This window comes from Chelonia mydas, chromosome 4 (genome assembly GCF_015237465.2).
Source record: "Chelonia mydas isolate rCheMyd1 chromosome 4, rCheMyd1.pri.v2, whole genome shotgun sequence".
Classification (NCBI taxonomy): domain Eukaryota; kingdom Metazoa; phylum Chordata; order Testudines; family Cheloniidae; genus Chelonia; species Chelonia mydas.
In genome coordinates, this window is record NC_057852.1 from 27,016,357 (window position 1) to 27,039,776 (window position 23,420).

Sequence of the window (23,420 nt, forward strand, 5' to 3'; positions counted from 1 at the left end):
TGGTAGCTGCTGTTTAACATCCTCCCAAAGTATTAGTGGAATAGAAAGAGTGTAACTATCATCATGTGATATGACTAGATCATCCATTTTTCCTCAAATACAGGGCAGAAATATTTATTTAACACTTCTGCCTTTTCTGCATAATAATTGATAATTTTCCCATTTCCCTCTAGTAATGGACCAATACCATTTTTAGGATTCTTTTTCTTCCTAATATACTTTAAAAACTCCTTTTTATCCTCACCTCTGCTACCCATAGATTTGTCCCCGTGTCCCCTTGCTTCTCTTATCAATTTTCAGCAATGTCTATCTTCTGATTTATATTCATTACTTTCCCTTTCCCCTTTCTTCCATTTGTTATATGTTATTTTTATAGCTGTCTTCACTTCCCCTTTAAACCAGGCTGGGGTTTTAAGCAGAACAACCTTATTCCTAAACTACTTCAGTACAATTCACTTAATCCACCTTCCAATTTGTGGTTTGCATGGTATGTTTTTTATTTATTATCTAGGTGTCAATATTCGGGATCTATAGGTTCTCTCTCTGTGATTATCAGTATTCAGTGTATACAGTGTTTTCATATTTACATTTCTTGTTGTGTTCTGGTGTTAGGTTTCAATATTCGGGATAGTAGGTGTCAATATTCGGGATCTATAGGTTCTCTCTCTGTGATTATCAGTATTCAGTGTATACAGTGTTTTCATATTTACATTTCTTGTTGTGTTCTGGTGTTAGGTTTTCTGAGGACCTGAAATATGGGTTTACCTTTGACAGGAATGATTTACTTGTAAAAGGTCTCCAAATCTCAAAACCCTGAGCAGTTTAGTTTTTTTATTTTTATTTTTATTTTTTTTTTGAGTCTGTAATAATATCTTTTTTCAGCATTTGGTAATTGGCCTCTTTCATAATCATACAATTGTGTGATTTTTATATAGACATAATAATCCAGGAAGACCAGAGACGCTTATGATTATTGTTATTTAATATCTGTAGTATTGTAGTGTCTAGGAACTCCATCATGGACCAGGGCCCCATTGTGTTACATGCTGTACAAATACAGAACAAAAAGACAGTCCCTATCCTAAAGAGCTTACAATTCATGTATAATATGTATCTATTAGATTGGTATTTAATAGTTCTGTACTCTTTCTCATTTCTTTGAGACTAGAATACTCTATATCTGGTTTTATCCTTAAAATATGCATTAATAAATCCTTTCCCATCTGATTTCAAACCCACTAGGTATGTCTACATACAATAAAACACCCACATCTGGCCCGTTTCAGCTGACATGGGTTGGCTGTGGGGCTATAAAATTGCAGTGAGATGTCTGGGTTCAGGCGCAGGTCCCAGAGCCCAGGCTCTAGGCAAAGCCCAAACGTCTACTCTGCAATTTCATAGCCTGAGTCCACCAATGTGGGCCAGTTCCAGTTGTTTTTATTGCAGCATAGACATACCGACACTGGTTTGTATCAGTTTGATAACCGGCAGTTTTTCATGTGCCACCTCCTCTGTGGGAAAACTTTTTTCACGTCTAAACTCCAAAACTCACTAAACAGATTTTGATCAGAAGAAATATCATCATACATGATTTGGAGGGCGGACTTTTCATGTGTAGTTAGGTATGCTGTAACATACCAAAAGAATTGTGTGTAGCAAATTGAGGGTTAAATCCTCAACTGATGCAAATCAGCATTGTCTACTGAAGCTAATGGATTTACATCAACTGAGGATATTGCCCTAAATTTGTTTTCTACATTAGCAAGATCGCATCATTCAAATGGTTAGTATTCTTCTCTTAAGATACTTAGAAGATCATGGACACATTTCATTTATTAGACTCTTAAGTGATGTCTAATTGTAGGTCATTGGCATTGGTTGCTGTTGTTTATTTTGGAAATCCAAATCTATATCTTCAATAATATTTATCTTTCATTTTTATACTTCTGGGACAGTGCAAGTTACAATTATGCTTTCAAAAGCTGTCTACGTACCTTAAGGGTAGAACTATTCATTTTGTTTGGAAGTGCACATTTGATGATCTGGACCCAGCATTGGTAATAGATTCTTTTCCAATAACCTGTTCTCAGGGCCTGGTTCAATATACACAGAAATCAAAGTTTTTCAGTTAACTACACTGGGCATTAGAAGAGACCGTTTCTACATGACTGTGCTGTTTGCAATAGATTTCCAGCCCTTTTATGAAATTCAAATTTTATCACTCTTTTGGAAGTTTAGCTACTTTGCTGCTGTTAAGAACACATGTGAATGGTATTTGTTTCATTAGAATGACAAAGTATATATAAAAATTGTATTTTGTAAGTCTTTTGTTATATTTTTCAAGACAATATGCTGCTAATCTGGTCCAAATGTCATTCATTTCAGCTGCCATAAATCTGTTTTAGTTAGTGGCACATAAAATAATTTCATGATTTGTTTCAGGAAAGACAGGCATCAAACTTTTGTAGTTTTGGCTTCCTGATATTTAATGATTTTTGTATCAGGAGGTAGCCGTGTTAGTCTGGATCTGTGAAAGAGGCAAATTTGGTGACAATATATACCTCCAGACCAGTGGCACCGTTATGGGCACCCACATGGCCCCACAATATGCCAACATTTTTATGGCTGACCTGCAATAACGCTTCCTCAGCTCTCGTCCACTCATGCCCCTTCTCTACCTACGCTACATTGATGACATCTTCATCATTTGGACCCAGGGGAAGGAAACCCTGGAAGAATTCCACCATGATTTCAACAGCTTCCACCCCACCATCAACCTCAGCCTGGACCAATCTACATGGGAGGTCCACTTCCTAGAAACCACGGTGCAAATAAGTGATGGTCATGTTAACACCACCCTATACCGAAAACCCACCGACCGCTATGCCTACCTTCATGCCTCCAGCTTCCATGCCGGACACACCACACGATCCATTGTCTACAGCCAAGAGCTGAGGTACAACCGCATTTGCTCCAACCCCTCAGACAGAGACCAACACCTACAAGATCTTCACCAAGCATTCTCAAACCTATGATGCCTGCACGAGGAAATAAGGAAACAGATCAACAGAGCCAGACGTGTACCCAGAAGCCGCCTGCTGCAAGACAAGCCCAAGAAAGAAACCAACAGAACTCTACTGGCCATCACATACAGTCCTCAGCTAATACCTCCCCAACGCATCATCAGTGATCGACAACCCATCCTGGGCAATATCCCACACTTTCACAGGCCTTGGGTGGCAGGCCAGTCCTCGCCCACAGACAGCCTGCCAACCTGAAGCATATTCTCAGCAGCAACGACACACCGCACCATAGTAACTCTAGCTCAGGAACCAGTCCATGCAACAAACCTTGATGCCAGCTCTGCCCACATATCTACACCAGTGACACTATCACAGGACCGAACCAGATCAGCCACACCATCACCGGTTCATTCACTTGCACGCCCACCAATGTAATATATGCCATCATGTGCCAGCAATGCCCCTCTGCTATGTACATTGGCCAAACTGGACAGTCCCTACATAAAAAGATAAATGGACACAAATCAGATATTAGGAATGGCAATATACAAAAACCTGTAGGAGAACACTTCAATTTCACACAACAGCAGATTTAAAGGTAGCCATCCTGCAGCAAAAAACTTCAGGACCAGACTTCAAAGAGAAACTGCTGAACTTCAGTTCATTTGCAAATTTGACACCATCAGCTCAGGATTAAACAAAGACTGTGAATGGCTAGCCAACTACAAAAATAGTTTCTCCTCCCTTGGTGTTCACACCTCAGCTGCTAGAAGAGGGCCTCCTCCTCCCTGATTGAACTAACCTCGTTATCCCTAGTCTGATTCTTGCTTGCATATTTATACCTGCCTCTGGAAATTTCCACTGCATGCATCTGAAGAAGTGGGTATTCACCCACGAAAGCTTATGCTCCAATACATCTGTTAGTCTGTAAGGTGCCACAGGACTTTTTGTCGCTTTCAATGATTTTTGTGACATGTTTGTCTAGCATGGATTTTCATTTCTGTTTATATTTATGGAAAGAATAACATCTTGACAGTCTAAAGTGCCTTCCCTCTTGTTTCTTGAGTGTTTCCACTTAGTATTTATAAGAAAAATGTCATATTAAATTTTAGTTGGGTAATTTTCATCAAATAAACCATTCATTTTTAATATATTTTTATTTATTTACTTATTTTTGCATTATTCTCTCCCCTTCATAGTTGGGGGGAAAATATTCCTTGAATAACTCTTAATTTAATATGTATTTTTGTGTCATTCATTCCAGTGGATATATAAGTTAGGTGGCCAGATGCTCATTTGTGTAAAACAGCGCAATTCCATTAAAGCTTGCAGTGGTTTCTGCCAGCAGAGGAGCTGGCATGTTCTTCAGCAGCTACCTTGTCAAAGTGTTATAATTCTAATGCTGTAAATCTCCTTTACAAGTGTTCTAGTGCGTTTGTGAGGAACTCAATATTTGGGACGGAAAGTGCTTTCATGGCTTAGAAATGCTCATATGAATCTTTTTTAGTTGTGTATGATCTCTTACTGGAGATTCATCTAAAGTTTGAAATAGTTTTATTTCATTCCTAGTACTTTTGTTATACTGTAAACATGTGGCTTCCTCCCAGGTGGCCTCTCATGGCTTCAGAACAGCCCTGTAAGTGGCCCCTTGCCTCTGATTCCATCTCAGTTCCTCAAATAAACTTAGTACAGCCTTCAGAGAACATAACTAGTTCTTTTTTTGGGGTTAATTTATTACCAAAAGTCCCACTACCGTACACCAGAATCCTCCCAGTACAGTCATCTCAACAGTCCAACACCAAGTATGTCTCAGGTGTGTCTCCCCTTGCCCCAGCTCTGAGGTATGGCTCCAGAGTGTCTCACCACGCATCACCCCACCCCCTCTAGCTGGGGTGTTTCTGACCTCTTTCCTTCCCACATACAGTTCAAGTTCTTGTCTGGAAACACCACTCCATCATTCCCCAGCCTTCAGCCCTCTCTTGCCCTCCAGCTTCAGCTCTGCAGCTCAGACAGACAGCAGTCATCATCCAGCCATGGGTTTCCCCCCTGGGAAAGTTTGTAGGTGATCCCCTTTCTGCCTTCTGCTTTCATGAGCCTTATCTGACTCCAGTGCTCAGTGGGGGAACTCGCAGGGTTTTCTCCCTCAGGGGCGTCCCCTCTTGAAAGCTCCACGCCCAGCTCTGCTCTTTGTCTGAGCTCTCTTTACTGTCAGGTCTCTGGATTTTCTTCCTTTCTTAACTCTGGGTTCTGAACTCTCCCTCTAAGATCTTCAGAATTCTAGATTCTGGGTTCTGAACATCCCTCTCAGGATTCTCAAACATCCCCTCAGCCCCACCCTCCTTATTACATCAAACTTGGGCATACCTGGCCTGGAACAGAAGATGTGAGCCCAATCGAATGTAATGGGCCAGCTGCTTTGTTGCACATACTTTTCCACAAATTTTCCAGGGAACTGATGGGCAGGATCCCCTGAGAGGCTAATAAGGAGAGCTGGCTATATTTTAAAGATGCCTTATTGAGGGTGCAGGAACAAACCGTCCCAATGTGCAGAAAGAATAGCAAATATGGCAGGCGACTAGCTTGGCTTAACAGAGAAATCTTTGGTGAGCTTAAACACAAAAAGGAAGCTTACAAGAAGTGTAAACTTGGACAGATGACTAGGGAAGAGGATAAAAATATTGCTTGAGCATGCAGGGGTATAATCAAGAAGGCCAAAGCACAATTGGAGTTGCACCTTGGAAGGGATATGAAGAGTAACAAGAAGGGTTTCTACAGGTATGTTAGCAACAAGAAAAAGGTCAGGGAAAGTGTGAGATCCTTACTAAATGGGGGAGGCAACCTGGTGACAGATGATGTGGAAAAAGCTGAAGTACTCAATGCTTTTTTTGCCTCAGTCTTCACAGACAAGGTCAACTCCCAGACTGCTGCACTGGGCAGACCATTATGGGGAGGAAGTAAGCAGCCCACAGTGGTGAAAGAACAGATTAAGGACTATTTAGAAAAGCTGGACATACACCAGTCCATGGGGCCAGATGCAATGCATCCAAGGGTGCTGAGGGAGTTGAGTGACATGATTGCAGAGACGTTGGCCATTATCCTTGAAAACTCATGGCGATTGTGGGAGGTCTGAGATGATTGGAAAAAGGCAAATATAGTGCCCATCTTTTAAAAAGGGAAGAAGGAGAATCTGGGGAACTACAGACAGACCCGTCAGCCTCACCTCAGTCCCTGGAAAAATCATGGAGCAGGTCCTCAAGAAATCCATTGTGAAGCACTCGGAGGAGAGGAAGGTGATCAGGAACCGTCAACATGGATTCACCAAGGACAAGTCATGCCTGACCAACCTGATTTCCTTCTATGATAAGATAACTGGCTCTGTGGATATGGGGAAAGTGGTGGACATGATATACCTTGACTTTAGCAAAGCTTTTAATAAGGTCTCCCACAGTATTCTTGCCAGCAAGTTAAAGAAGTATGGATTGGATGAATGGACTATAAGATGGATAAAAAGCTGGCTAGATCATTGGGCTCAATGCATAGTGATCAACGGCTCAATGTCTAGTTGGCAGCTGGTATCAAGCGGAGTACCCCAGGAGTCGGTCCTGGGGCCAGTTTTGTTTGAGATCTTCACTAATGATCTGGATGATGGGGTGGATTGCACCCTCAGCAAGTTCGTGGATGACACTAAGCTGGGGGGAGATGTAGATATGCTGGAGGGTAGGGATAGGGTCTAGAGTGACCTGAACAGATTGGAGGATTGGGCCAAAAGAAATCTGATGAGGTTCAACAAGGACAAGTGCAGAATCCTGCATTTAAGATGGAAGAATCCCATGCACTGCTACAGGCTGGGGACCGACTGGCTAAGCAGCAGTTCTGCTGAAAAGGACCTCGGGAGTATAGTGGATGAGAAGCTGGATATGAGTCAACAGTGTGCTCTTGTTGATAAGAAGGCTAATTGCATATTGGGCTGCATTATTAGAAGCATTGCCAGCAGATCGAGGGAAGTGATTATTCACCTCTATTTGGCATTGGTGAGGCCACATCGGGAGTATTGCATCCAGTTTTGGGGGCCCCACTACAGAAAGGATGTGGACAAACTGGAGAGAGTCTAGCAGAGGGCAACGAAAATGATCAGGGGGCTGGGGCACATGACTTATGAGGAGAGGCTGAGGGAACTGGGCTTATTTAGTCTGCAGAACAGAAGAGCGAAGGGGGATTTGATAGCAGCCTTCAGCTACCTGAAGGGGGGTTCCAAAGAGGATGGAGCTCCGCTGTTCTCAGTGGTGGCAGATGACAGAACAAGGAGCAATAGTCTCAAGTTGCAGTGGAGGAGGTCTAGGTTGGATATTAGGAAAAACTATTTCACGAGGAGGGTGGTGAAACTCTGGAATGGGTTACCTCGGGAGGTAGTGGAATCTCCATCCTTAGAGGTTTTTAAGGCCCAGCTTGACAAAGCCCTTGCTGGGATGATTTAGTTAGTGTTGGTCCTGCTTTGAGCAGGGGGTTGGGCTAGTTGACCTCCTGAGGTCTCTTCCAACCCTAATCTTCTATAATTCTATGATTCTAAATTTAATAACAATATTCTGGTTGTCAGCGTTGATTATATGTTCCTACTTTGTTGACTTTCGTATGCATTGTTGTCATCACTTGAGCATTGTGATTTTTTCCCCCATAGTTTGTCCTGTGATGGACCAGTGTTCAGATCTTACTCTCTTCCCAAAAATGTATTTCAGTTGGAATTGTATGTATTCCAGTTCCTTCTACAAGAAAGTAAAAATTATTTTTACCTAATGCATGGGTTGCAAGTCTTCTTTGTGGGGAGACATTGTAATGATTGTAGTGGATAATTTTAATGTGCGCCTATAGATTATTCATCTAAGTACTGTAATTTCTTCACTCATAGTATTTTTTATTATAGTACCTTATGAATAGTGTATTTTTAATATAAATACTCTTCCCCTTGTTTTTATATTTCTGAAAATTCAATTTTCTACTCTTGTGAGACAGCTGTAAAACTGTTTCCTTAATCTATTGAGATCATCTGTTTTATTTACTGTGTGTGTGTGTTTCCTTTCTGAATGACATCATTTGTACTGTTTCCCTTTGTTGTTTGCTTTTGCAGCCTTTTCAATGGAGTCTTTATATTTGTCTTAGAATTGTACATCTCTTTCTTTGTTGTGTTGCCTATCAATTGCATGTTGTCTTAATCTCTTCTATACCATAGACCTTCTGTCTTTCCTCAGATCACTTAACCCATTTTTCTTCCTAGGCATTTCTGTACCCTATAAAGTCTATATTGCATAAGTACATATAGTGTAAACCTCTGTATTATGGAGTAGTCATAGCTACTGCATAGTTAAGGCTTTAAATGATCTCCATTGTAAGCTTGATTTTGCCCCATTCCTCCACCCTCTTAAAAAAAACCCTCTCTGAAATTCACAAAGAGAATTTGGCAACAAAACTGGTAAGTCAGGTAGTGCGGCAGAATTTTTCTCCCAAATTTGAATCAAATTGTACATAGTGAACCTGAATTAAAAATTGCTAAAAACAGGTCTTCAGCAGAGTTGAAAAAAATCTAACTTTGTTTGTGCCATTTTAGATATATTTTAGAAAATATTACTTCAGTAATTAATCAGAATTACTCACTGCATAGTTACACACCCAAGCATAGACAAAGGAAAGATTAGCATCAGAATATCCCTTATTACCATAGTTGTGCCAAATTCAAATCCTCTAACTAGCTCAGGTGGCAAATTGGAAATGAACATGGTATATTGCAAACAAATGGGGAATCAATCAACAGAGTGTGGAGCAGTTATTTTGAAAAAAATGATGAATGAGGAGAACCCGAAGGAGGGACTAAAATATGCTGAACTGGAACAGAATAGATTGCATAGAGGAAGAAGAGAATGCAGAGGCACTTAAGAAAATTAAAAAGGAGAAAGCATCTGGGCCAGATGATGTGCTGATGATGTGGATGTGCTGAAGTTATTAGGAAAAGAAGGCATCAAGTATTTTACAAGTTTGCTCAGTGATATTCTTAAGAAACAGAAAATGACAGATGAATGGTGTAAAAGCTTTGTAGTGCCTATTTTTAAACACAAAGGAGATGTTACTCTGTGTGCTAATTATTGCCCAATTAAGTTGACTTCACATGCTATGAACGTATTGGAGAAGATTACTGAAGAGCATCTGCTTTGAATAGTTGAAATTTTGAAGGGTCAGTCTAGATTCATGCCAAGAAGATGCACAGTTGATGCCTCCTTTGTGCTACAAATCCTCATGGAGAAGTTCAGAGAAAAGAAACAGCATCTGGGTAATTGTGGACTTGGAGAAAACATATATTTGTGTACCAAGAGAATTGGTTTGATGGAGTTTGCGATGGAGAGGTGTGCCAGAAGAACATACCCATCTTATCCAGGATATGTATGATGGAGTGACCACCATACTAAATGGTGCTACAACAGAGAATTTCCAATAGAAGATGTCTTGAATTGGGGGGGGGGGGTCAGCATTGATCCCCTCTTTATTTACATTTGTCATAAATGTGGTAAGTGAGAATATATGAAGGGAGCTGCCTTTGAACATACTGTTTGCTGATGAATTAGTGATATATGTGGGGAAGATTGAGAGACCCTGTAAGTCAAATTAGAACAGTAGCCACACAGTGTTGAGCAAGCGGGACTTAGTGAATGTTGGTAAGACTGAGGCTACAAAAACTGGGAGGGGAACTCAGTATAAAGGATATCATATTCAGAGATCTTAGAAGAATGAAAGAATTAAAAAAAAAAAACTAGGATCAATAGATGCTGACAATGGTGCCCTCCTGGCATCCTGGTGCTCTTCTGGTGCCCTGGCATCATAGCAGTGCTGCTTGGTGCAAATGGTTGTAGCTGACACCAGTTCTTTCTGACAATAAGATGCCAATAAAGTTAAAACATTGAGTGTATAAAACTGTAATTTAACCCACCTTATGTATGGAACAGAGTCTTGGCCAGCCACAAGAAAATAAATCAGTATGCTCTACACCATGGAAATGAAGATGTTGAGATGATGAAATATGATAGGAAATGAAATGGGGTTGTGAGGGGCGTAATGTGGGTTGCTCCAAATGAATACAAGTTGAGGGAGGCTAGGCTACATTGGTACGGGCATATCGAGCAGAAAACTGAAAGCCGTAACAGTAGGAGGGCTCTTGCAATGATAGTGGAGGGAGGATGACCAAAGACTTGATATATAGACTGAATATAAGTAAACCTCAAAGATACCAATCTGCATGACAGCCTGGAATAGGATGATGAGTTCTGGGAGAAGACTATACAAATTGCTGACCCTAAATAGGGCAGTGGCAAGAAAGAAAAAGATCTCAGGTGACAAATGTCAATATTAAAAAAGAAAAAAGACAATTAGGAAAGAAATCTACACAATATAAGCATATGATGTTTTATTGATAAATAGGAGTGATACAGCTATGAAATCAGATTGGTAATATTGCTTCTGGGAAATACTGCATAACCAGAGATCTATTTTTAAATTAATATAAGAAATCAAAATTTCAAGTGGAAATAATGCTAAACATCCATGTTACCTATTTGGAAGGTCTTTGGGACAAGGACTGTCTTTTTGTTCTGTGTGGTACATATTCTAGCACAATGGGGTTCTGGCCCATGACAGGGGCTACTAGGCATTACTGCAATACAAATAATTAATAATAATGATAAATACTGTCCTTCCCAGGAAAGGAGCTGTGCATCATTCCCCTCTGACTCTGCAGGGATTTTGCTGGAAATTTACTATAGTAAAATAGCATTAGGCTATTTTACCTTTCTGCTGGGTCACTGCAGGTTGGAAATCCCCCTTCAAATGGATCTCCTGAGTAATTACTAGCTGATGGTGAGAGACCTATGGAGTCCTGATCACCTATCTGGTTTGTGGTCCAGCTCCATGCACTGTTCTTTGAAATGTGAGGTTCCCAGAAAAACTTCCCTTCCCAGTTAATCACTCCAAGGGATTTTCCCAATGGGAGAGTGCAGGCAGGACCATTATTCATACTTCGCACTTCATAAGTACCCTCCATGTGAGGATCTCTAAGGGCTTTACAAACGGTTGTGATTTGAGCTCAGAGTTTTTAAAACTTAGTTTGTACTGTACGGTAGATACTAATATTCTCACTTCACAAAGAGGTCATGGGCCAGATTCAGAAAATGTGGCATGTCTAAATGATTGTGCAATTCCAGACTTAAGGATTTACATGAATTCGTGCAAATGCAAATTAGCTATTTCTTCATGCACATGACATCTAAAGACTATATTTGGCCATGTCCACTTGATCAGCATCCACACATCAGATATTTATACACATTAATCACATACATTATTTGTGGTCTCTAACTTTGGAACTCTGACTCAGTGACTTTCTGAAAGTCAATGTGTCTGTATCAGAGCCAAGCATAGAACTCAGAACTCATGTACTAGACTTTCATCATACACATTGTGTGTGTGTGTGAGAGAGAGAGAGAGCGCATACATATGTACACTGCAGCAATGTTTAATCAGTATAATGGGTGACCTTACAAGTCAAATAGATAACATTTTAGGCTTGGTGAACGAGGGTCTGATTACTGCATTTTTATGTAGGTATAGTGGGCTAAGTACTGATTTGCATGCCCAGCCTGCTGAGCAGAGCAGACAGAAAGTTGGTGGTAGATGCAGAATGAAGGTCATAGAACTAGAAGAGCCCCTCAGCATCCCCTTCTTAAGTGTCAGGATCACAGCAGCAGACACAGCCCCTTAGGGATGTTAGGCTTAGTCGTATTCCCTCTGGTTTCTCTTACCCAAGGCATCACCTTCTGTGTGCCTAATGAGGTGTAGCACTGTGCCTATAACACACAAGAGATGCAAAGTCCCCTTGTGTGGTTCTCCACCTCCTGCCCCTTTTTGAATGGTAGAATGGTGCTGTTTTGGCTGCATTCAAGGTCTCCAATGGTGCATCGAGAAGGATTTTCCCCTAAATTGTAGATGATCTGAAAAACATCATACGGACAAGACACAGCATACTTCTTTCAATGCATTTTCGAATGGGAGCATTTTGAGTTGGACATGAAGGAGAAGTCTTTGAGTTTATATTCTGCTGAATAATTGGTAGTTAATTAAAGACAGATTTAACTGATTTTAACTGATTCCTTAGATAAGTTAAAGAAAGAAAATAGTCCCCTTTTCATAGCTTTGTTCAGAGCAATTAATTGTATGCTTCTAAGTTTATGGAGTTTTCAGAGCTCTCCAAAACTATGAATAATTGATACGTAAAATTATGACTATTTTTCAGATAAAATTGTTTTGACCAGAAATTTCCATAATCCAAAAAGAAAAACATTTCTTTGGTTATACATATTTCCTAAATGCATTCATGCTTCACAGAATCTATTTTAGGAGATTAACCCCAGAATATATAACCTTGCCCAGTCTTCCGTAACTCTGCGATACATGATACATCTGAAATTATTCCGATGATTTGATTAATTTTACTACTTTATAAAAGCGAATTATGATTACTGTGCACATTCAGAATGATATTTTGCTTTTATATGGTGACTTGCATCTGATTATCTAACTAGATTTTAAACACATTAATTAAATCTCATCATTTGAAGTAGGGAACTATTAATAAACCCTATTTATAGATGGATAAACTGGGGCACAGAAAGGTTTAAAGATTTGCCCAGTGATCAATAGCAAGATTAGGATCCAACAGCATTGCCAGTGCTCCATCTATACAGCTAGGTGCTTCTTGAGAATACCATGAAACCATTGAGGCTGAAATTGTCTTTTTTGTAAAGCCACAACTTCCCCATGGGAAGAAATCTTGTCCTACTGGAGTCAGAATTTTGACATTGAGTTCAATGAAATCAGGGCTTTGCCCTGTAAGAGACCTCTCACAGCTTGCACATTGCAATGTCTTTAAACAACTGGAGACCTTCATCCTGCTTCACTATTAAATGGTGTCTTCATTATATGGAAATTCATGTTTGATGATTAAATTGTATATGTGTTATATTACTGTACAGTGGTGGCATTTAAAGACTTAAAAATTGCTTTGATAATGAACTAACATCTCCAGTTAGCTTCATCAGTATTTGCAGATGTTTTCTATAGTGAGTTCAGGGAGGTACAATAAATACAGCAGAGACTGAGGTAACTCTCTTTTTTAGTAATCCCAGTCTTTATTCACTAATTCCACTCTGTGTGTATTAATTATACACTATAGACCATATTCTGCCCTGGATTACACACCATTCAACCCACATTAAGACTAGTGGGGATTATGGGTAGGGTCTAAGGCAGGCTAGAGCTGAGTCCTCTATGTTGAATTTGTTTCTAGTGTAAACAGCATTAACTTCAATAGAGTTTTGCCAGTCACAAATTAGATCTGATCTGAGCCAAGTTCTGCTCTCTTACACAGTTGTAAATATGCAGTAACTTCATTGACTTCAGTGGATTAGTCTGATGTAATTGAAGGCCGAATGTGGTCCTATGAATAGAGATTTAATCACATATTGAGTTCATTTTAAAATAAACATTTGTCCAGTGGAATATTACTTTAGTATGGTTGTGAAATCTATGATAAAGAATCATATACAGTAGATTTCCTCCTCCTTCATAGTAAGATATCAGGTTGTAGACTGATAGCAGCCTTAACTCAAAATCTTCGGGCTTTTATGGGCTTAGTCTGGACCTATAACTTTACTGTATCTTTATTAGTATGGGAGAGGAAACACATGGCATGCTCCTCTCTGTCTCTGAAGAAGAATGATGAAAGAATGACAGTTTCTGGCAGTTAAATACCACTTTTTCTCTCTGAGTGATAGGAGAGGCTATACAAAGTAAGGCTGTACCACTGTGTGAATATCCTTATATATACAGAGAGAGAGAGAGAGAGAATGTAAAAAATCTGAAAACCTCACAAGAGTAGACTTAGATTTAGCTTTCAGAAGGCCTATTGTTTTCTCAAATATTATTTATTTATTTATTCCTTTAATGGAAAAGAGGACAGAACAGCAAGGCCTGAGAATGGTTCAATTCTAATTCAGTCAATCCTAATTATTTCAATTTATGATTCAGCAGCGGAGGTTTCAATTGCTTCTTAGACATACAGCATATACACTGTAAGGGTCTCAAGATGATTACTGAAATTTGCAAAATTTTTGCACAATGAAAAAAAGAAAAGAAAAAGAAAAAAGTAATTAAGTACCAATCAAGATGGTGAACACTGAAATGAACAGCATGAATTTATTACTATTCTATCCTCCTACTAAATTTTGTCAGTTCAATCCAGAAGGTCATGTGAAGATTCAAAGAGCATTGACAGGGGTAATTGTATTGAGCACAATCCAATTATGCTTAAATGCTTTCTGTAATGTTGCCATTCTTTATGGAAGCCTCTGTTTCACAAGCTTCATTTAGGAGACAGAGCATATGACACTTTACGTTACCTACTTCCCCTCGTTGTACCAATTCTGGAATGAAGTCCAGTGCCATATTTTCCCATAGTGTTTAGCTGTCTTGATGGAAGACCTTCATAGGCCAAGGTCAAAAGCCATAAATGACAAGAATCTACTTAGACAACACTGAAAACAGCCAACCAGTTATTTTAAAATATATTTGTATGGGAGCAACCCATATAAATATATTTTACCTTCAGCAAAAATAACAAAAAGTTCCTTACGTTCCCACAAAATTTAAAAAAACCCATCCATTGTGAAAACATACTCCAGTTTTCTATAGTTTGACATTGATATAGACTAAGGGTCTGATCTCACAAATACTTCCTCACATGAGTAGTCCTTGCCATGCGAATAACCCCACTGGTTTCAACTGGCATGAGGAAGGACTACTTTCATGTGGTCATATTTGCAAGATGAGTCCCTATTACTGTACTCCTTTTACTAGGGTCTTAAAAATGTAAACTATATTAACAATAGAATAGACATGAAGAGAGAGAGACATTTTTTCAAATAGTGCTGGAAAAAATTTATTCTATTCCAAGATCAGAATATTCTTTCTTTCAAAGAACATATCCTTGAAAGATCAGGAACTCTAGTGTTGTTTAAGCAAAGAAGTATAATATGTCAACACAGTTATTTCAGACGATGCAGGTGTGGATATGCCCATATTTTTCACTTCCCTGTGTCACTTCAGCAGTGTTTTTAATTATACTGTTCTTCTCTAGTTGGTCTAGGTCTGTCTTTGTTCTGAGAACCATTGGGATTGGTCCCGTCCAGTCTGTGGCAAGGCCATAGGGTATGGCTATCTCTTCTAATAGGATTCTGAGAAAGAGTTGATGTTCTCCACACACTGACCCAACTTCATCTCTGCATTTTGGGCCTAATCCAAAGGCCATTGAAGTCAAAGGAAAGAGTCTCATTGACTTCAGTGGCTTTGGAAAAGGCCTTTTATGAGGAACATCTCAATGGTTGTGGTTTGGCTTAGGATGTTATTTGGGGTGGTCTCATTAATGACAGTGGCTTCAAACACATACACCTTGATGTTCTAGCTATTATGGATTTAGAAATTACCCAGAAAATTTATCTATTCTCCCTGGGCTAATGAATACTTCATTGTGGTCTAGGGCTCAGATCCTTAGGACACTTTACAATGTCAATCACTTCTGCCCCAAGTCGCTTCACCACCACCAGTATTATGAATCCTGAGATTAGCACTGCAAGGCTGTTCATGAATGTTGTCTTTGGACTAAGATCCCAGGAACTAGGCATCACTTGCCCTAGCTTAAGATATTACCCTTTTTACTTTTCTTCATGTTCTCAATATTCTTTTTTCTAATATTCATTCCCTGGGGAGACCTTATTTGGCCTGTATTCTCTCTTATGACACTTTGACACATTTCTTTTCAGGAAACTCAGTGCTTATAAGAGACATTATTATGGCACTTCCCTTTTTCTTTGCTGCTATTTGCAATAATTTCCTGCTGTGTGTTGTTGATGTTCAGGGCAACTGCATCTGTACGCACACCCTGTGGTCCCTTGAGGGCACCCACCGAAAGGTTTCCAGCTCCCAACCATCACCTCTCTTGGGTGGTGACCTGCATCTATCTCCCTCCTGACTGGAGTTTTCCCAGGTTGAATAGTTCCCTGCCAACACTGTGATATCCTCATCAAGCCAGACTGCCTAAGAGGCCAGCATCTGCACTTTGCTTACTCTCTGAAGGCTATGAACAGAGCAATTGCCCACAGTTACCACACAACTCTTTTTAAGCAATCACATTTATTCTTAAGGTGAAAATATTACAGAGAAAACATATTCAAAACAATAGAAGAACGTGCATGCATGCTAAAAAGCTTACCAGAGGTCACCCCAACTCCAAGCTTCAGTTCTGGTAGTTGTCAGTCCTTCAAAACCCACAACTAGGTTTCCCCTGTGGTTATAAGTTCATGAATGTCTCAAAGTCAGAACCCGAACGAAGGCTGGGCAGAGCAGCCATTTCTTCATACAGCTCAGGCCTTTGATCTTTTGGCCTTTGGGAATAGGTAATCAACAGACAAAGACCCTCTCCTCGGAGCATAGCTTTAACATGTGGGGGTTTTGCATAACTGAAGTTGAATTTGTGTTCAGAAATCCCCCCAGTACCAATGTGGACACAAGAACAAATGGATATAAACTGGTCATTGGGAAGTTTAGACTTGAAATTAGATGAAGGTTTCTAACCATCAGAGGAGTGAAGTTTTGGAATAGCCTTCCAAGGGAAGCAGTGGGGGCAAAAGACCTATCTGGCTTTAAGATTAGACTCGATAAGTTTATGGAGGAGATGGTATGATGGGATAACATGATTTTGGCAATTAATTGATCTTTAACTATTCATGGTAAATAGGCCCAATGGCTTGTGATGGGGTGCTAGATGGGGTGGGATCTGAGTTACTACAGAGAATTCTTTCCTGGGTATCTGGCTGGTGAGTCTTGCCCATATGCTCAGGGTTTAGCTGATCGCCATATTTGGGGTCAGGAAGGAATTTTCCTCCAGGGCAGATTGGAGGAGGCCCTGGAGGTTTTCCGCCTTCCTCTGTAGCGTGGGGCACGGGTCACTTGCTGGAGGATTCTCTGCTCCTTGAAGTCTTTAAACCAAGATTTGAGGACTTCAATAGCTCAGACATAGGTGAGAGGTTTCTCGCAGGAGTGGGTGGGTGATATTCGGTGGCCTGCCTTGTGCAGGAGGTCAGACTAGATTATCATAATGGTCCCTTCTGACCTTAATATCTATGAATCTATGAATCATTTAATACTCATTGTCCCAAAAGTCCATTCTTGTGTGGCACGTTTTAAATACAGTCCTTTGAACTCCCAGGAATTACATCACATTTCCCCACTAGATAGGTTACATACAATCCTGGCCCACGATAATACATAACTTTGCATTTAATAAAGTGTAAATTTAAGATATTTAAACTTAATTCAGTAAGGTCTCCCAAGAATATACAGGAAATTGCCATATCTATGACCTGTGCCATGTACTTTCACTAGCTCACACTCTTGTGCTGGTCACACACCCTGTTTTAGCATTAGCTCAGATAATTTGTAAATTGACTTTCAATGGGACTTAGGCTCCAAAGTGTCTAAATTATTTTTGAAAATGGGATTTAAGATCTATGTAGGCACTTTTGAAAATTTTAGCCCATCTCTTTTCTGTTCATCCTTCCTGCTACCAAAGTCACAGTGCTCTGCTTGTTCATACAGGACTCTTCTATAGGCTTCCACCCTTTTTTCTTGGCCTCGGCTCCCTTTCATAAAAGCATGCCCATTCATGTATAACATAGCTTTCTAGAATGCTCATCAAACTTTTTAAGAATGATTTCAATTATTGCTTTTTCTGTTAAAGTAAATGATTTCTAAATATTTTCAGTTCCATTCCTCACTGAATAAATAAATGCATTTGACTTGCACTTCTCTGCTCTCTGCCTTAAGCTTTGCCTTGGGCATTGCGCCTTGGGATCTGGTGAAGCACTGCTTTTGTTCAAGTCACTCCCTGGCATTATCTAACTGGCAATTTTTCCCCCCTTTTCCTTATGGTGGTTCATAGTGGGTCAACATTTAACATCCTGTCACGTGACAAGAAGAAAAAACACAGTCACTTTCTTTTACAGTTGAACAAGGAACTCTGTCAGAATAAGGAAAATCATATTATCCCTAAAGTTGCTTTGTCTGCCTCTACATTACTGTGAAGCTTCTGCCCAGAGCCTTCCCAAGTCTCCTCCTGCCTGGAGGTTATAAGGGGCTGGTTTTGTTTGGTTAAAACCTGTTTAACTCATGCTTTTGGCAATTAATACTTGAGAGAGAAAAGCAATTTTAGTGAAAAGCATTTGAACTATGTAGGCCAAACTCTGCTGGATAAAAACCTCTAAAATTGTACGGATGAATATTCCCAAAAGGAAATGGCTAAAATACATTTTATTATATACCAAGGAAGTAAACTGTTATCTTATTGCATCTCTACCACAGTTTTTTCTTGCTATGCCATCTCTATGATGCAAGCCTTGTTGGCACAGCCTGCATTAGGGGCTTATGGAGATTTACTACCACAGTGGGGAGCTCAGGGAGGCAACATTCCTGGTCTCCATGGAGCACACGGAAGTGTTCCTGCTACTACACCTCTTCAGGGGGTACAGCAGACCTAGGTGCCTGTCTTACGCTGCTGCCTGGGGTGAAAGGACATAAGTCCATGACCCTGTATTCTTTAGGGCATTATGCAACCTTTGAGGATGCAAGGAGGGAGCAGTGAACACAGCGAGTGAAACTGTGGTTGCCTGTTGCTTAGACCATGCAAGATGGGAGAAAGTTCCTTGTGCCCTCCCTTGCATGCACCTATATAAGGGCCAAACAGAATCTGCCCCGGAATTTGTAGAATGGGGAAAGGCAAAGGAGTTACTATACGTACTTCGTATGCCTTGCAGCAGGCTGAGTTGGAGTTAAATTTTGCATTTCATTTATTTTCAGCCTGATGAGCTGTAAAACTCATTTTAACATAGCCACTGATTCAAGAAAAATTGTTGCTATTAATGGAAAGAACAAGGGGACTGACTCTCGCCCAGCCATGCTTTTTATAGCCTCCCTCGAACTCCAAGACTCGTGGTGATTACATTACTTATTCTCAGCTTCTAAGTATCAGAAAACATTGACAAAGGAAGACAAGCATTTTCAAAACAAAGCTTAAAAAAAGGAAACATATTTAAGGATGCTAGTTTCTCAGACAAAAGTATCAGTAGAAGCTTGTAGGCAAGTTCCAGTAATCAGTAGTAATGAGGCTTTGGAAAGAACAAAAATATTAGCTAATGAGGTCTGTATCTCATTTCCTCTTACATTACTTGGCACCCTGCAGACCAAATTATTCAATATATTGTACAAAACAAAATGTAAATTTGACAACAGTCCATCTACAATAATTATGAGACTCCTCCCCCCCCCCCACATCCACTCCCCTCCTCCAGTCTTGGAGCAGGGATAAACATTTAAGAGGATATGTGGTCTGTTCCAGGATAGACAGAATACAGTTCAGTTTTATAGAACACATTTTTCTACCCGAGTCTCATAGTGCTTTAAAGAGCTAAAAATTGAACAGCATTGGTGGGGTAAATATGTGGACAAGCATGGCAATTGGTATGGTGCTTAGCAGGGCTCAGTGAACATTTCACTCCAAAGGCAGGTGAAGTTCCACTGGTTTGGGGGTTTCAGTGTAAACCTCTGTCCCTCCAAGGTCCACTCAAAATCTTTGGTTGGCTTTCAGCCCCACCCTGACCCCTTCCATCCACAATCACAGTCCCACAAAATAGCTGCTAAACTCACGCAGAGTTCCTAAAAAGGTGCAATGACCAGAAATAGAAAGAGAACATACTGTCATAGCTATAGACACCATAATACAGACTTAGAATTAGTCACAAAAATAATTCAGCTAATTATTTCAAATATGAAATAAATTAAAGTAGCTAATTTGCCATAAACAGAAAAAGGGCTAAATTTGCCAAATAAAGGATTCATTATGAATTATTGACTCTGTTCTGCCTCAGAGACTGAGGTATTCCCTTAGTCCTTTTTATTTTTTTTTCACTGGATATATTTACCTTCCATCTCTGTTTGATGTCACATCCGAAATATGGCACCTCCAGAAGCCTTTAGTGCTGTACTCCATTGTTTGTGTCAGCCTAGGTTCTGATGTGAACCATGAGCTAGAACAGAGACAAAAAAGGGAACATGTCCATGTATCACCCAAGGATATTACAACTTAGAAAGAAATTCATAGTCCTACATTTTAATGTAAAATTAGCAGACATTTGAAAAGCAGCTTCAAAAAAGCTGATGATGGCTTTGTCTGCAGAATGTGCAACAAACTGCACAGTGTAAAACAAAGAAGGCTTTGGTGCGTTGTTTTGTTGGACATTTAAGAGTACTGAAAATTTACAATCACTGCTTTTCAGCCACATCACTTGTGAGTAATCACTTCAGTGCCAATGGGGTAGCACAGCACAGTGTCTGGAATGGCTGACTGTTGTGGAACACATGCTGATATGAAACAATAATATACAAAATTATTTTCAAACTCCAGGCCCCAGGAACCAACTGGGATAAAAACCCTAGACTGAACAGGAAAACATTCCATGATCATTACACATTTACCATACACTGAAAAATTAACATAATTCCATTCAATGACCTGTATAACAATGCCAAACTCAGTACTTTCACTTCACAGTGAGTGTGCACACTTCGGTCTGCTTGAATTCACAGGGATCAACATTCACTATGAGTTTCAGGTTCAAATGAACCACAAAATTTAGAGCCTGATTTACTATTGAATTACTCCAGTTCTATGTCTGTCTAACTGCCCTGAAATTAGTGATTAAATAGGACCTTAAGGCAAAATTTAATCATTATTGCTGAATTTTGAGTTGTTGGGCTTTGAAACCATGCAAACTGGAAAATATTTAATTTGGTTTGGATGCAAAACCATAAACTAGCTCAGATTCACTCAAAATTGCTCAAAAGTTTCACAATCTTAGCAAGTCTTTCCCTGAACCTGTTTAGAGTTTTCAATTGTATCAAAAGCTGAAACAGGAGTGTTTGTTGCAATCATTTCAGGCAGCTGTGCTGATTTTACTCGGGGCCATGAATATGCAGCTGAATGTAGATTTAGATCAAACAAAAAAAGCTAAAGAGAGTAATGAAGATCATATCTGTGTTACAAGTACTGATTTATTCACTTCCTTTAAAGTACAGTACATTTGTTTCTTATTCCACACTGTTCATAGGCGATTGCTTTAGACTAGGAACTGAAGAATGACTTCAGTGTATCTTCTCATCTACTGGAGATACAGTGTCATCTACACTACAGCACTTTCAAAGCCAGTCAGCATCTGTTGGGCAATTATTATAGCATTCTGAAAACCCTGTTGGAAAGGTCGGTTAGGCTGCAGACAAAATACCAAACAGTACGAGTCTGCTGTATCCAAAGCTGGGTCATGAATTCCAGGATGATGTACGGTATCTTTCCATAAGCCATTTCACAAAGAGTTCCTGTAAGTTGATGAATACAAGTATCCCTGAGGGAGCAAAGATTAAAACTAATGGAAACCTATTAATAAAAGCATCTTATCCAAGAAGCATCACTGTCTCAGCACTATTTGAAGTATCTACTTATTACAAAATTCTAATAACCAAAGGGCATGTACTTTTAAAACTGGGAGTAGGAAGAGATTATGGGACCACTGCAAGGAAATACTGCTGCCTCATCTAACACAATTGAGAGATTTGTCAGTTTACTTCCCTAACACTAATAAGCAGTGTCGCTAACTCTGGCTGTCACTCATGGTCTAATTTATTCGGGAACCTACTACTATCTTTTTATGCAATAAAAGGATACAACCCTCTTCCCCCCTCCTCCCCCCCCACAATTTAACTGCAAAGCAGAATTTGATTTACATTGGAAATGGAAAAATACTCCATTATCAGTATAAATCATGGGAAATTCTAGAACTGTGTCTAAATTTTCAAAAGTGACCAGTAGTTCTGGGGCCTGATTTTTCAGAAGGTCTACACGCCCACTCTTTGGAAACTCACCCCCTTTAAAATGTCTCAGTTTGGACACCTAAAAATCACTGGTGACTTGAAAATTTAAACCCTGTCGACTATATATAAAGGAATATGTACTGATAGCCAGTGTAGTGCATAGTAATCAATATTTGCAACAACCTCTGCTGTTTTGGAAGTGGTCCTTTCCAGAGCTGAGACTTGTCAGCTTGTGTTTGTGGATTTGTGATATGGACACATGCTTACCATGGCCTAGACTGAGACAACCAAACACATTTCCCTTTTGCACTAAATCAGATACAAATCCAGAGCATCCCGTGAGGTAAACCACTAACGTGTGACTCATTTTACTGACTAAATCTCCCTTTTCTGTCTGTACCTAGGTTTTATCCATTGGCACTGATAGTTTTGTAACATACTGTTAGTGTCCGAAGTCTCTCTACTAGACTTCTATCAACCAGTGTTACATTCTACTAGCAACAAAACAACAATTTCAAGATATGGGAATAAAATACTGCATCAAATTGTAATCATTCCAATGATATAGTGTATTGTAGTCAAGATCAGGAGGGGCCATTATTGAAACACCGTTAGAAAACGCATCTTTAAAATGAAAAACTGCATACCATCTGCACAGTATCTATCTTGAAAAGCAGTTTATATTGGCCATAAAACATTTTCACTACATTCATTCATTTTCTAATCTGTGTGTAGCCTGATTTTTCTGATCCTTAGATATTTTATATCTCGGCCCACAATACACATGTCTAGATCCTGGAACTTGGCTGACATTACAACAGCTTTCCTATCTGTATTAATCAATGAAAAGTATTTTTAAAACCATTTAATGCAACAAGTAATTACTTTTCTTCAAGACTTCCTTTAGCAATTTCCTATTGAGATAACTGCAGAGGCACTGTTTCAATAATAATAATTAATAATAAATAGTAATTAATAATAGTTTAAAATGAAATTGAGCCAAGTTTCTAAGTTCATATCTGGTTCTGAATGTTCCCAATATTTGGGAGTGGTTAGGTATTGGAGTGTTTAGCTCAAAACTTTTTCTAATAATAATGTGCTGTTTTGCCCTTAAATGATATAGTACTGAACATTTTACCTCAGGATCTCAAAGTGCTTGACTGAGGTGGCAAGAATTATTATCTTCATTCAACAGAGGAGTAAACTTAGGGACAATGAGGCTAGGGCCTATATTTTCAGAAGTGTCCATTCTGTTCATTTTGGGTACCTCAACAAGTGGAAATTTTTCAACTGAAGCTTTCTTCACCAAAAAAGGCAGATTCAGGCTGACCAAAA